The 15,014-nt window shown below is 36.2% G+C and overlaps 1 long non-coding RNA gene across 2 annotated transcripts in view; it reads right to left on the bottom strand.

Moving 5' to 3' along the window:
• Positions 1-10,793: 10,793 nt before the first annotated feature.
• LOC136007333 (uncharacterized) overlaps positions 10,794-15,014 on the bottom strand; it is a 28,793-nt gene continuing 24,572 nt past the window's right edge. Inside the window, exons 3-4 of one of the 2 annotated variants that reach the window (XR_010609630.1) lie at positions 12,236-12,360; positions 10,794-11,387 (exon numbers count right to left, since the gene is read on the bottom strand). This is a non-coding gene — a long non-coding RNA (uncharacterized LOC136007333). The remainder of the gene's footprint in view (positions 11,388-12,235; positions 12,361-15,014) is intronic. The other variant, XR_010609629.1, reaches the window with a different exon arrangement.

The following is a 15,014-nucleotide window of genomic DNA, read 5'->3' as shown; positions in this document are numbered from 1 at the left end:
TCTCAAATTTGCATTACAAAAGTGATATTCTAAAACCAGAGCATTTCTTTCTGAATATGTTTCCTTTATTTAAATGCTCAAATTCCATGAACTGGGGATACAGGCGAGTCACACTTATTCAGCTACTTTCTAAAAAAAATAAATCAATCTGCAGCAAATTAACACATAAGTATGAACGTTACATTACCCTGTATAAAGGCAGATCCTTGTTTCTAAGGCTGGTGAAAGCTGGATCCTTTTGAATGTGCTATATACCTAAAAATGGTGGTAAACGTCTACCGAGATTTTTTAAAAGCCTACTTTCTGTTAAACTACCATGAGAAAAAACCCAGTTGGTTTAAGGCAAAGCACATAGTTACGTGTTCTCCTGAGTTCAAACACTAGACAAGTGGCTTGAGGCATTTTTTGCTCTCAAAGTATTGACAACCATCACGTTCCGTTGAAATCCATTTGAAGTTCAGCTTAAGCATAAATAAAACTTTTTTTACTGTGAGAACTTTCACAGGTAGCCCAGAAGCAGGAGACACACAAAATCTAGTGTTCTCCAGATGACCTTAGTCTGAGCAGGTGGTTGAATTAAACAATCCCCAGAGCTCCCTTCCAAACTCAACCATTCCATGATACTCGTTAGAAAAGATCATCAAAGAGGCTAGAATAAATCTTCTCTGAGTAAGGTGAAAGCCACCCAAAAGAGTCTGATTTTCAAATTACTGCTGGAAAAAAACTCATCCGGTTTTGAGAGAAATGTCTGCAAATGCATTAACTTGCAATAACCTGCCTCAGCTTGAGAGAACAGGCAACTGGAAGCCCAGGAGTACTATTGTTATGGTACAGTACTTCGGGAAGCATTTCCTAACAAAAAAGGCATCTCTATTTGCTCTTTTTAGGCCAACCACACTCCCACTTTCCTTTTGTAAATCTAAAAACATTAACAGAAGTAACTCTCTGTTGACTAGATAATGATAATAAATGGGCAGTTGCAGTTGAGTTTAGGAGGTGAAATTTAGCTCAATAAAACAGCACAACATACCTGCATAAGAAATAATTCTTACTAATTTCTGTTCAAAAAGGTGACAGAAGTATTTACAAGGGCGTGAGAGATTATGTAGTTTAATCAGTTTATAATCAGAGAGTATGCTGTCGATTAGAAGTGCCATTTGATAGGTTTTTAAGTACTGCTAATTAGCAGAAGGGTAAATTAAGTGCAGCTGCTGATGAACCAGCCAGAATCCTTGAAAGTTATGACTTTTGCTGTATCTTAATGCTACTGCAGGAAATGCAAAAGCTGTTTCATCCCCTCATTTTTATCTTAAACACGATCTTCATGCTTATAGCTCTGTTGAGACAGGACTATGAGTAAAATTTTCTGCTACAGCTGTATGTAAATATTTTAAGTCTTGTTCTCATTGAAATCAATTAATGCAGAATGAGACTTATAGAAATATATTCCTGTTTGAGCTTAATGCAAACAACGGCACATCCTAAGGGTGCTAAGGTAAATGAATGGGTTGTAACATCTCTATAAAATAAATCACATGAGCATATTTCTAATATCTGAGTGCAGTGCTAGTGATTTTTCTTTTTTTTTCCCAGTCTGTATTTGTAGGTGTTTCCATGAACTTTCAATGATATTTTAATGGAGGATGGAGTATCTTCTTTAGTTTAAGGTACTCAAGAGAGCTATGCGTAGTCCAATTAAAAACCCATTAGCTAGCTGCGTCAGAAATCTCAGTATTTCTTTTGGCTTTGACATTGACAAAATACTAAAATATTATTATATAGGTGGGTACTTAGATTGCATTTTTATATGAACATTATCCTGGGAAACAATATTAAAAGAACATTAAGTTGCAGAGTAGAGAATTCACAATATAGGAAATGTCAGAATAAATTTTGCCCCTACAATATTAATTTGATATTTTGTGCATGTTGTACAATGTGAGGTGTCATGCCTTGTTGACTGCATGTTGTTCAAACACTCTCTGAAGGGAGAATTGGAAGTTTATTCAGGTGCTTTTCTGTATTGCCATAATACCAGAGTGCTTCACATGAGAAAGTGGTTAATTTACCATGGCACCTTGTGTATGAGAGCAAGGATTATATTAATTACATTATACAGATGCAGGCCCTAAGGCATAGAGGCTGCATCTATCTGCACGTGTAGCACAGAAGGTGTCTGAAGCTTGTCTGGAAACAAATCTGCTAACTCCAGAGCTGCTAACCTGCTGTAAACTCCTAGGGGCTGACCTGTATGAATGACTTTGAATACTTAGAGAAAACATTTCAGATCCATCTTGTGCTTTAAAGAACAGATGTTCTACAGTGTTTATCAGAAGACTGGACTAGTAATGATACTTTTTGCCTGCTCGGGTTACTTAGATGTGTTTTCTCTACCCCAAAGAGGATGTCATGTCGCCTTTATCAAAGGATCCCAGTGCCTCTTGCTACAAGGGTAAAAGGAGTTTCTGCAGGGTGGGGGGTGGAAGATCAAAAGGTGATTGTATGTTTTTATACATTTATGAGTATATACATTTATGTATGCTTGTAAGCATATGAAAATGTAGTACTTGAGCTTTTACAAGATTCAATCTCTTTGAGCCTTACAACACTGCGTAATATAACGTCTTACATTTTCAAAAACAACCTGCCGAACCAGTGTCATGTAGGAATCCTGTGATAGAAGCAAAGTTAGGATCCAATTCCTCAGAGGAAGTTTGCTGTCTTATGTATGAGACCATCTTACATACTCCTGCTTTATTACTTTTCTTTCCAAAATGTGCAATCAGTAAAAGTCCTATAAGCAGTCTCCTTAGCACACATCTTTGATGCCTCCTTAGAGCAGGTCTACTTTCTGCCTTGATCAAGATGTCTCATGGATAAAAATAATCCTGTAGTTAATGACTTTTGCACTGCTTAAATGGCTAAATTAGGGTTGCATGAACCATCCTACTTCCAAGGCCTTGACATTTCTTTTAGCACAACATGCATGCACAGATTATTTTTTAGGAACTGGGGGTGAGGCTCCACTGTCCCCCTTCTATCCCAGCCTTGCCTCTCTGCAGCCTTGAACATCCTCTGGTGATACTTGATCTATAAACACAAGGCAAGAGGCACCTTGGGGAATTCTGGTATTTGAACTGACAGAACGTTGCTGTTGAACACCTGTTTTGCCCATGGATTTGACAAGTGTTTAATGATGCCAAAGAAATGGTGAGGCTCATGAGTCCTGGATTTAGCTCTAAACTCTGGAGGGAAAAATGCACAGCAACAGTTGTCAACCCATCTACCATTTGTCCTTGTAAACTGGTCTCTTAACTCAGCCTCTTACACCAGCCCACAATTCCATCAAGCACCTTTTTCCTGGCATACTACCACTGTCAATCTCTTAACTTTAAACATTTAAATCTCAATTCTCTGCAGATCCTGTTTAGGGTCTTTCCTGATGCTCCACATCTTTTTGCTCCAGTCTTCTTATGCCTCTTCGTGACACACTACAGTACACGGGCCCTATCATCCTTCAGCCCTTTGCTATTTTTGTCACAGAGCATCCTTGGTGTAAATTTTTTCCTTTCATCAAAATGGAAACATTTGTTCCACCAAAATGATTTCAAAGAGAAGACCGTCTGGAGTTTTGGCAATGAACAAAATTTTAAGTTTGCTTAATTTTCCCCCTTGTACTCATCTCAGGAACAGTTTTATTACAGTGGTGCCCGGTGACAGGATGAGGAGCAATGACTATAAACTGAAGTATAAGAAGTTTCACCTCAACAAGAGGAAGAACTTCTTTACGTTGAGGGTGCAGAGCACTAGGATGGGCTGCCCAGAGAGGCTGCGTAGTCTGCTTCTCTGGAGACATTCAAAATCTGCCTGGACACGTTCCTGTGTAACTTGCTGTAGGTGGCCCTGCCTTGGCAGGGGGGATTGGAGTGGATGATCTCCAGAGGTACCTTCCAACCCTAATGATTCTGTGATTCTGTGAATATTTTTGGTGAAATACTCACAAAGCAAGTGTCCGAGACATACAGCAGGCAAAGCTGAGTTCAAAATTGCCTGAGCTTATCACAGAAGAACAGATTTTCAAATATTTGTACTTTAGAAGTGGTATTGTGGAGGAATTCACTGTAAATGGCTATGGCAGAAATATCTTGGAAATTAATGAACATAAAGGTAATTACTTTTTAATTCTATTTCTTTTTTTTAAGGATTCTTACAACAATTTTCCAATGACTTATGAAGTTATGACAGCAATTAACTTGTTTTATATAGCAGTAATTATACAGAAATAACTGCTCTAAATAAACAGGATTACCAATCATAATTTTTACAAATTATGTGTTGTATCTCACCTTTTTATTAGTATTTCAAGAAAGTTACCTTTCTCTCTCTCAACTTGCTTTTTGCTCACCTGGTACAAATATCCGTATGCTCATAACACCAGAGTAGTATAGGGACAACTGATACACAAAATAATAAATGAAAGTGTGCATTGCACCCTCATTTTGTGGCAGGGAGCTGGCTTTTTGTTAAGCATCATAACCTACATGTTTTCATACTGCTGTATGATGGGCTGACAAACATTTCTTGATACCGTCATACTACATGTTTTCAGGTAGACCTGTAACTGGCTGCCTACTTCCTTTGGTTGGGAAAGTGTTTAAATATGGAAATACAGACCTTTATATGAGATTTATACACCATAACTAATCTTTTTGATGTGGCTTTTGGTTTTTTTTTGAATGTGGCGATCTGGTTCTTTCAAAACAAAAATAGTTTCTTGTATGTATTCAAGTCAGTGGTATATTTTCTTAAATAAAGCTATTCCAAATAACTGAAGGAGGCACACTATTCCAGTCTGCTCCCTTGAGTGGTTGTCTGACTTCTTAACACTTAGTAACGCCAAAATACTTCCAGTGCATACTGCCTGCATTTTGTCCATTTGAGACAAGTAGTTGATGCATTTCAATTGAAAAATGTATTTAACCATAATTAAAACAAAATATTAAATACTTGATACTATGCTTAAATTCTGAATTACAAAGATTGTGTTTCAGTTGATAGAAATTCTTGAGTGGTGCCTTTAAGTATACTTGCGTACAGCACTTTATACGGAGTCCATTCTACCTATAAGGACATGAAGATTTTTCTGCTAGAGAAGTGATCAGCATGAGAGGCGAGGTTAAATTTATTATATTCACAAAATTTGGCTTGAAATCAGATACTCTTTAGCATTTTTCAAAAGCTGAAAACTATAGTTGAAATCAGGAAAGAAAGAATAGTCATCAGTCTCCAGGTGCTGAGCTTGGTTGAACAAACCAATCAAGCTTATTGTTACAGCTGATGAATATCATTGTACATATAAAGGAAATTATGCAAATGGCTAATTTCTGCTGAGATATTGTCTCTAGTAAGAAGATAAAATTCAAAGTAGTATATACCACTGTGGAAATACATTTAGAGAGACTTTTATGTGTGCTAATGCTTCTCATGGTCTCCTAGGATTATGCCCTAATCAGTGGACTACGGAGGGGCAGCTGCTTCTTGTTTTCATTTACTGCAATTATTCTAGTTTGCATAAATTATTTAATTGGGTAAGAGAGAAGGAAGGGAGATTGACATTATAACTCTGAGTTATTGAGATACACATGTTAGTGAACGTCACGCAAGTTCCTGGTGTAATTCAGATGTATTTATGTAAATTGCAACATATTAAACAGGAAAAATTGAGCATAACCAAGCTTAGATTTTCTGTGCCTATTCCAAATAAGGCAGGAAAATGACTGACCCCTCCTTGCATATCTAGGGGATGTTTGCTTGGCTCGATCTCTGATGATCTCATATCACAAATAAAGGTGTAAGATCCATGCCCCAAAAGTATACAACTAGCGTTTGATTGACTCGTTTATGATAAGACTAAAATATAGCTCACATATTAAGCAAATGCCTTAATCACCAGGCTGCAATTCAACCAGAGAGAACATACAAAGCATGGCTCATTGTCCAAGAAAGAGTTCAAGTCTGTATTTAACAGTTGGTTCTGGTTGGGGAAATACCCGCGTTCTGATTCCTGCTTAAGTGACATCTTTTTTTCTTTTCAAATTATGGGTTGTTACTTTTTTCTCAGTTCAGTCAAGAAATATGTGTATATGATTGTCATGGGAATGTGGAATATATTTACCAGCATAGTATCCTCGCATTGCTAACATAGACGCTTGGCAAAATTTAGTACCTGATTACACTAAAATAAATCTGTTTATTTGACTGACATGACACCCACATAGTGCAATAGATAATATGCCACAATATCTTTAGCTATGGGTCCTGTTTAAACTTGGGCTTGATTTGCTTAAGCCAGTTACTCCTATTGGTTCAAAAAGTAATTATTGCTTGCTGTTATTCGACAGGTTTAGGGTCAGAGAGTATATTTCCTGACTTTTCTTCTCTTTATCCTGTTCGAGAACAGATACTGCCTACATATTGCAGTTCAGATTCATAGTCTGAATTATTGAGGTTATTCCAAGCTAAAAAGAATCTGTGAAGCACTGGGAAAGTGAAGTTTCTTTAGTAAGAAATGTCTTTCTACAAATAACTAATGGGCTACTCTACAGTAAATCAGAAAGTACTAAGAACAAAAAAACCCCCCAAACAACCCAAACCATGACCAACTCAATAAATACTGGGAGTGATAATAAACAGAGAACTGTAAAGGAGTCCTTGCTTTAGGTATGTGTATAAGCCCCCATTTGTTCTGGTGTTATTACAGGTATTCTACTAGCCAGCAGAAATATTAACTAAATTTTCTCATGTTGCTCAGAAATTCACATAGAGGATTTAAAATTAGATGGAAATTAAATAACTCAGCTGCTGTAATTCAGACTGCCCCCTAAGAAAAAGACCAGGAGCAATGTCTGGAGTGTTCCATATGTGCTTCAGGGTGCCTGTTTATGCATGTGCATATGTAACATCAATTTTAATAAAAGATATGCTATTCTTCTTTGGATACTATCAACATCACCCAGTCCTGCTTGTAAGCAATGGAATAAATAAAGTGTATGATTCACAGTCATTGTTACTTTCAAGTTCATCTTAAAATAGGTGAATGACCTTAATGTGCACATTATTGCTTTATATCCTAGTTTATACCTAGTAGCTTCTCATCAGATGCTTTAGATTTCTCTGGAAACCAAAGAAATAGGAGAACTATCTGTAGGAAAAGAAAACTTCACAAAGTGGTGTTGTTGCTATCCACCCAAACACACTCTATTGCTATCAGAAGTGGTTCTCCCTGCAACAGACATTAGCATAATGTTTATGGGCAGTGAGATTGTTTAAGAGCACTAAAATCATGAAGTACTGTATGTGCTCTTTAATTAGGAATGTAATATACTCCATCTGGAGTGACTCATTTTTGCAGTCTTCTGTGGAGCTTGAATTTCCCACTTCCCCCCTTCAATAAAAGGAACTGAAGCTTTTTTAGTGACTTCACTTAAATCCTAGTTAGCTGAGTAGTTTGTAGAATTTGTTCATAGACTGTGAGCTGAGTTTTCTGAAGGAAGAGCCCATAGTTCTCATTTCCAAAGTCATAATAAAAAGTGTATCAGCACTAGTAGAAATCTGTAGGTCTAATTCTCTATCTATTGACATGGGATCATTGTAACCCCTAAAATGTAAATCAGCTCACGTTGCAATATATTCATTCATCTCAGTTGTATTTTAGAAGGTAAACAGGGATGTCTGACACTAGTTCTGAATATAAAATGTCTTCATTTAGATTTTGGAAAAAAATTGAAAATCTACAATTGTCTTTTGTTGGGGCTGTGTGTAAGTATGAGAACTAACCGAAATGGACGACTGTAGCCATCAGAGAATTAAACTGTCTTTGATTCTGGTTTTTAAAAGGATGGATTTACTGTTTTATCCTTCATTCTAATTCACCACTGAAATTCCCTTTCTCTGTGTGTAATGAAATACCTGCTCGATAGCAGCACATGCCAAAGAGCAGAATCTATCAGAAAAACTGTTGGTTGATTTTTGTGGAAGAAACAGATTTTTTTTAAGAGTCACCAGATGATGCTGGGGGTGTAAGCAACGAAGCCTCCTCAAAAGTTTCCAATATCGCCTTTAAGGGATAGCATGAAATAAACTGGTGATATTGTTGCTCTTGGACTGCTGAGCAGAACTCAGCATATTCAGAGCCTGGTGGGCAATTAAATTATATACATGTATAGCTGGTATATATACATATATAGCACATACAAGTATACAGTTACATATAAGTATATACTTATACACTTACACTATAAAAGATTTATGTTACTTTTCTTTTGTTGGTGTATTTGACATGTTAGTCCATTTTTTTTTTGCATGGGCTCCATTTACTCAATTTCAATAAACAGATTTTCTGAATTTGGTAATCTTGCCTTTACTGTTCTTCAAACAATGCAAATAACCTTATGTAAACTTTTCCCCCAGAAAACATTTATCTAGAGCCTAACTCCATCCCATTGAAATCAGTGTAACTCATATTGATTAATGTACAGTTTCTTTAGGGGATCATTTAGGGGAATGTGTATTTACGTCGCCTAACTTAAAGCACTTCTGTGAGGGATGCCCAGCCTTCAGGTGTAACACTAGTGAAAAAGAGATGTTTTATGTCTGCCTGTCCTGGACTGCATGTGGTCAGAATGGCACATAAGCATTTCTGTCCTTCTGGATGTTTAGCTCAACAACAGTGACCAATTCCTACAGGTCTACCCCTTTTTTTTGATTTAGCTCCCAATGGAAATGGAGTACAGGGGGGAAGTCCTGTTTTTCATACTGTCTCACTTCTACTAGCTAGTTCTTTAGTAATCCTCCCCTACAAAGCTAACAGCAGACTACTTATGCCTATTTTATTATACAGTCAGTAAGATTATATTTTCTGGTATGTGATGACTTTTACTGTTGATTAAATATCTTGAATCGTCCCTATTAACAAACACATCTGCTTTGACATTCTTCACTTAATGCAAAATCTTATTGTACCTGTAATGACAGGGAGTAGAGATAGGGAAACAAGTCCTTTATCTTGTAAACCCTATTCTGTATGCCCTGGTATAAATTTATGGAACTAAGCTGATTTTCACCCTAACTGGGAATCTGGATCAAAATGCGCATATATGCAGATATTTCTGTTTGATTTGCCTTCTTTGAATCCAGTATGACTCTTCCTTCTAGTATCAACTCTCTCTGCTCATTTGAATATTTTAATCAGTGGAAGAAATTGGTCAGGGGTGGGGAGTAGCATAAGAAAATATTTAAAACTCTAGTCCTGCCAGCACTGATTTAGAAATTAGACAATTGGAGAGTTCACTGGAGAATTCACTGAGACCATAGTTCACTGGCATGAATTATAGATTACACTGGCATTTTCAGTTCAGAAGATTTTGAGAGTGTTTCAGGAAGGAGAAAGTTTTTCATCAGCTTCAAGTAACAGTCAAAAACAGTTGCTCATTGCTCACGTACGGATAAAGTGAGGTGTCAGAGCCTGAAAGTGTCCCTCCCAGTTTGCTAGTAAGTGAACACAGGCAGACACAACCTTGTCCTCCCTTTTCCAGGGAGAAATAATATGAAACAGTTCACCGGAGAGGCAGGGAGAGCAAGAGGAAAGAAGAGTGGAATTAAAAGTTCAAACATTCCTCCACAAGTCAAACAAACAGTCCAGATACTGAAACCTTTCAGAACTATAAGGAAAATAACAGCATTATCAGTATAAGTCTAGACCTGGTTATCATTTGAATTTTTGGTGTCAAAGTAATCTTACACAGGTGTACAAGATGTCATTGCACTAGTCCTGAAGTGAAACTCAACCCTATAGAGAATTTCTTATCGTCATTTATGTCTTTTAGCTGACTCTTTGCACAGCAAGGATTCCGTACTTAAAGAAATTGCTTTTGCTGTGTTTCTAGGTCAGTTTACGTAATATATAAAGCTTCTGTTGAAGAGTATTCATGCATTTCTGCAGTTTTTTGTTTTACCATTATTTTGTGGCTTTCTTTTGTGGTCTGTGAAGATTCTGAGGTCTTCAAAACAGGACTTTGAGTCACAAGGTAAAAGCAGTAATAGCAGGACACATGTGATAAAGATGGGGCAATGATTGTTCAATTAACAGATCAATAAGTTGCCTCTCACACAGTTGTCGATGATGAATGCCCAAAGGTTGGTTAAACTACATATTAGAACGCTTCATTGTAAAAATCAATGTCCAGAACACACAGTGCTAAGCAGATAAAACAGCCTCTCAAATCTGTACCATGACAATAATACAAGCCCAGCAATCATAAAAATATATCTTGATCCTATTTGTAGCTCTCATATGTTGCCGTGAGCCATTCCTGCTTATCCATCCACATGAACTGCAGAACACTGACTATGCTGATATGCTGCACTGATCTGGACAAAGAAACAAAATAGTCTTTCAAATTTCTGATTTTCTCAGATGCTGCCAGCACAGTGACTGCTGAAAAGGCAAAGGAAATTAGGTTGAGTGTTCAGTCAGGAGTGAGCAAGTCCTGCAGTTGTGCTATTTAAATGCAAAGTATGTTGGTGGGTGCCTAGTGTGAATGCAGTGAGGAAGGAGAAGGCTGCAGAGCACCTCCTGTCACTGCAGTCTGTTTCAAAATGTGCTTATAAAGGGGGTGGAAAAGCTCTATTTGCCAACCTGGTTTGCTCCTGTTAATAATCCATAATGATGCAACCATGGATGATTATTGTTTCCAGAATTTGCTATACATTTAATAAATATACATACAAGCAGACTGTGAAAGGTTTGCCTTTATATTGTATTGCTAGGTGAATGTATCTATGACAATCACCTTTCCGAATATATATTGCAATACAAAAAAAACCAAAACAAAACCTTCTCCCTCCATGACCATAAATTTAAGGATAGCCAAGATTATTTTAATTAAATTTGCATTTATATGTTTCTGTCCTTTTATTACTTTGGAATCACATTTTACAAGCTATGCCATACTACAAGTGTTAGGGGATGTTTTACTGTCCTAAGCAAACGCTGAGTATACTTAAAAGCTACACATATGCATATAATTTCCAAAAACTTCTTTCAGTAGTAAAAACAGTCTCTGGCAGCTTCTTCTTAGCATCATAACAAATGCATCACATGGGCACTTTTTTGACGAAAGGTCCTACCTGAATAGTTTTTTTTCTTCTTTCAACATAGCTTTTGAGATGATGAGAAAATTTCTGCATTTGAAGAAGCATCATTTTCATCAGAGAATTCCTTCAAGAAGAGAAGTTCATGGATATTCATACCATTATTAAAGACAGCAGCCATCCTGTCTTCAAGACCACATTGAGTGGATCTAGCCTCCAATTCTTCTGTCCAAACGCTGCATGAAAAGATACAAACAGAAGGATAAAAGTCATCCAGTCATGCCTTTCTGACATCAAAATACAGTTTTTACTGTCCTTTCTATTGTTAAGGCTTTTTCTTTTGACTAAATTTAAACTTTACTTTCTGCTCCAGCATTAAATTATTACAAAATGGTCCGGGGCACTTCAGTACTATTTCTTATATGTGAATAATGAATCTGCATATGACTCAGGAGTACATAGATTAAGATCTAGAAAGCCTCTGAGACCTGAAATGGGTGGGAAAAAATATGGTATACAGAAAACCAAACACAGATTACATTTAAGGTTTTATTCAGTATATAAATAAGAAAGTTTTCAATAAGCAAACAATGCTTACCAAGATATAATTGGGATTGTGACTAATAGGTATTAAATCATTTTGCATTGTGATTTTCACTGTCTTGGACATGAAAAACTTAATAAGATTGAAGCCTGTATACTTTGCAATTAGAGGAAAACTCTGAGTTCACTTCGTTCGTTCATCAACCTCTTTTGATGTACAACATGATTTTCTTTTTGATCTTCAAAAAGGGGGAAAAAGGCTTTATGTAACAGACTTGAGAAGCAGGGCATCTAAATGAACATACTGAGGCCATTTACTACTCTAATATATGCAGCTGTCTCTAATTACTGTTATACTGTAACTAGACAAAGAAAAACAGACATAAGTGAAAATCAAAACACTTAAGAAAGGTTTTCTTAATTTCTTCTTAATGCAAAAGGCATTAGTCTACCCTTCCTGTTTCAGCTCAATCCATTCAAATAAATGTATTTATCTTTTCATTGAATTCAAGATTTTATTCATGCTTAACAAAAAATGCACCTCTCCTTGCACTGGCGGTGTGCCAAATGGCTCTATGAAAAGGTTGATACCAGGGATTCTTCATCCTAACAGCAGATTCAATGTAGGTAATCCAGTGGAAAACTGTGGAAAACTTCTGTGGGAACCTAGCAAAAATTCCATTTTTTAGAAAGACCAAACTCATCACAAAATTCAAATCAAAGCTTAAGATGTGAACTTTAGACTTCATTTATTAAGAGTGCACCCTATAGTTGATGAACTACATTTAATTAAGCCTTATATATATGTATATTAGCTTATACTTTTATAGCATATAAAAGGACTATATATACTTTATAGAGTGTATAAAGGACTACAGTAGAAATATTGTTGAATTTGCTTCAAATAGAAGCATAACAAATATTTTGAAGAGTTTTATTTACTGCAGTGTTCCTCATTTGCCCTATTAAATGTACAGCCTACAACCCTACCAAGTCCTCAATCAGGAGCTACCAATCCTCAGTAATTTTGGAGCTGGATATAGGCAAAATGCTGAAGTGAAGGTAGGAGAGTGAATGAAGCTGATCAAACTTTCCAGACTGTTATTACACAGCTTTTTAGTCCTACAATGGTATGGATTCTTTTAACACGTGTAGCAAGTTTTTTCTTCTGTGCACACAGAAGAATGCACTTAAGACATATATGTCAACTGGATATGAAACCTCAAAATGATTACCATTTCTCATAAAGTTTCTCTCTGACACTTTTATTTGGCAAAAACTTACATTTGTCCAGACAATTTCTTTTCTCTCAATGTCAGAAAAGTTGGATTTCAGTACATTTATCCTGGCATTGCTGCTGAGCTGAAACAATGTGCCCACATTAGAAACAGACTTGGCATTTTAAAGAAATTACTAGATTATTTAAGAGATTACTAGATTATATCCAGTACTAGAGTAAATTGCTCAGAAACTTTCAGAGTAGTCATTTTCTGATTTGAATAACTTTAAAAACAAACAGCATTTATGTGTTTTTCTGCTAATGATTACAGTTATACCATATACCAGTATACATAATGTATACCAGTATTAAAATACTTATGGTTAACTTTTCTTACAATTAGTGATAATACTTCAATATAATTCATAGGGTAAGACTATAAGAATGTTTCCTAATAAGATTCCTTATTCTCTATTGTTAATTTGACCATTTAAAATATTTGTTGAATCACATAGATCTTTTTGCAGTGGCTTAATTGGTTTCTATTTATAATGGGGGGCATTTGTGGGTTTTTTTTTTTTTCACTGACTAAATCTTCTGACTTTTCCTAAAAACTACTTAAATAGCAACTTTAATATATTATTCTATCATTGAAATAGAGCTGTGCAAGGAATAGCTAAGTAATGCTACAAACCAGAAGAGGTTATCTAAAACACACAAAAAGTGACATCCCAGATTTCAGACTGTTGGAGGGAATGCGCTTATATTATTGCAGTTTTATCCTGGCTACTACAGGGCTGTTTGAAACCAGAGCAGCCAAATTGAAGAGATCTTTTACTACCCTACACCTCCAAGATAAAGCTCTCAGGACTTCTGCTGTAGTGTGAAACTTCAGACCCAGGCAGTGGGGAGCATCAGACATAGCACAAGGAGTAAGTTTCTGTGGTTAATAAGAAATTATTTCATAGTGTTAGGACATCACTCAGACTATTAACTAACTGAACTTCAGATAAGATGTTGCTAGACCATCTTTCTGAGTACCATGATTTCTTCCCACTCAGCCCTCCCATCCCATGCTAAGCATATTGAGAAGGAAAATAAATGCTCAACTAGATGGTTAGTCTATGGTCTCAGCTAATTATAGAAGAAATGAAAAATTACTAGCTGGAATACAGCATCTATTCATATGAGTGTCCTTTGCAGCTTTCAGCGCTGATTTATTTCTGCTACATATAAAAGTATCTGCATTATCTATTAAAGCTTGGGATATTACTTCATTATATCTAAAATATTCTAGCTGACGTCACATGGCTGTTTAGTATATCCTGCTAAATGCATAAAGAAAACAGTTGTCAGCAAGGTGCTATAAGCATAGTCAGCATCTTGGCAGTGCTCTTACATTTCCCTCCTGGTCAGTCCTGAGGAATACTTGCATTTCTTATCTAATGGATGTTAAAAAATTCCAGCAGTCAAGGAAAAGATATTCTAAATGCAAGGCAGTATTTGATTGATGGTAAATTGGCATCACTTATGGATAAAAGGTAAAGTCCAATTCAGAAAATGCCTTCTTTTTTTTTTTTTTTTCCCAAAATTATAACTTTGAGATTTCTAAAATAAGATCAGCAAAAACGCAAACTAGTAGTTAGGGTGACCTTTGGAAAAACATTAAACTAGTTTCTGTGATGAAATGAAAAAAAAATCAACCCGAAGTGTATCTGTCTGGAGGACTGAACTTGTTTGATGTGCCCTTTATGTAGAAGAAAAGGAAATTAAGCCATTTCTTTTAGTCCGGTGTATGGTCTGTAAGATAATTTCAAACAAATACACAACTCAATTCATCAGCAGTTTAACCTCTCTGTAATTTAGTTTTGAAATGTTATATAGAAAATGGATAACCTCTGTGTGGTATATCAGACATGCAAAGTGACAAAGCAGAGAAGTTCCTCTTACTTTTAATGTTAACCATTAGGCTAACCTCTTAATTGAATCAAAGCTGCTATACATAATTTTCCTCCTACAACATTTAGCCTTAGTGACCCAGTGTGAGCTCTAGTAGTCAAGCTGACTCCTTTCTGTCTTGTTCATCCTAACCATTACTAGA

The sequence above is a fragment of the Lathamus discolor genome, chromosome 1, assembly GCF_037157495.1.
Source record: "Lathamus discolor isolate bLatDis1 chromosome 1, bLatDis1.hap1, whole genome shotgun sequence".
In the NCBI taxonomy this organism is placed as follows: domain Eukaryota; kingdom Metazoa; phylum Chordata; class Aves; order Psittaciformes; family Psittacidae; genus Lathamus; species Lathamus discolor.
Note: the sequence above shows the minus strand (reverse complement) of the source record. Positions and strands in the feature narration are given on the sequence as shown.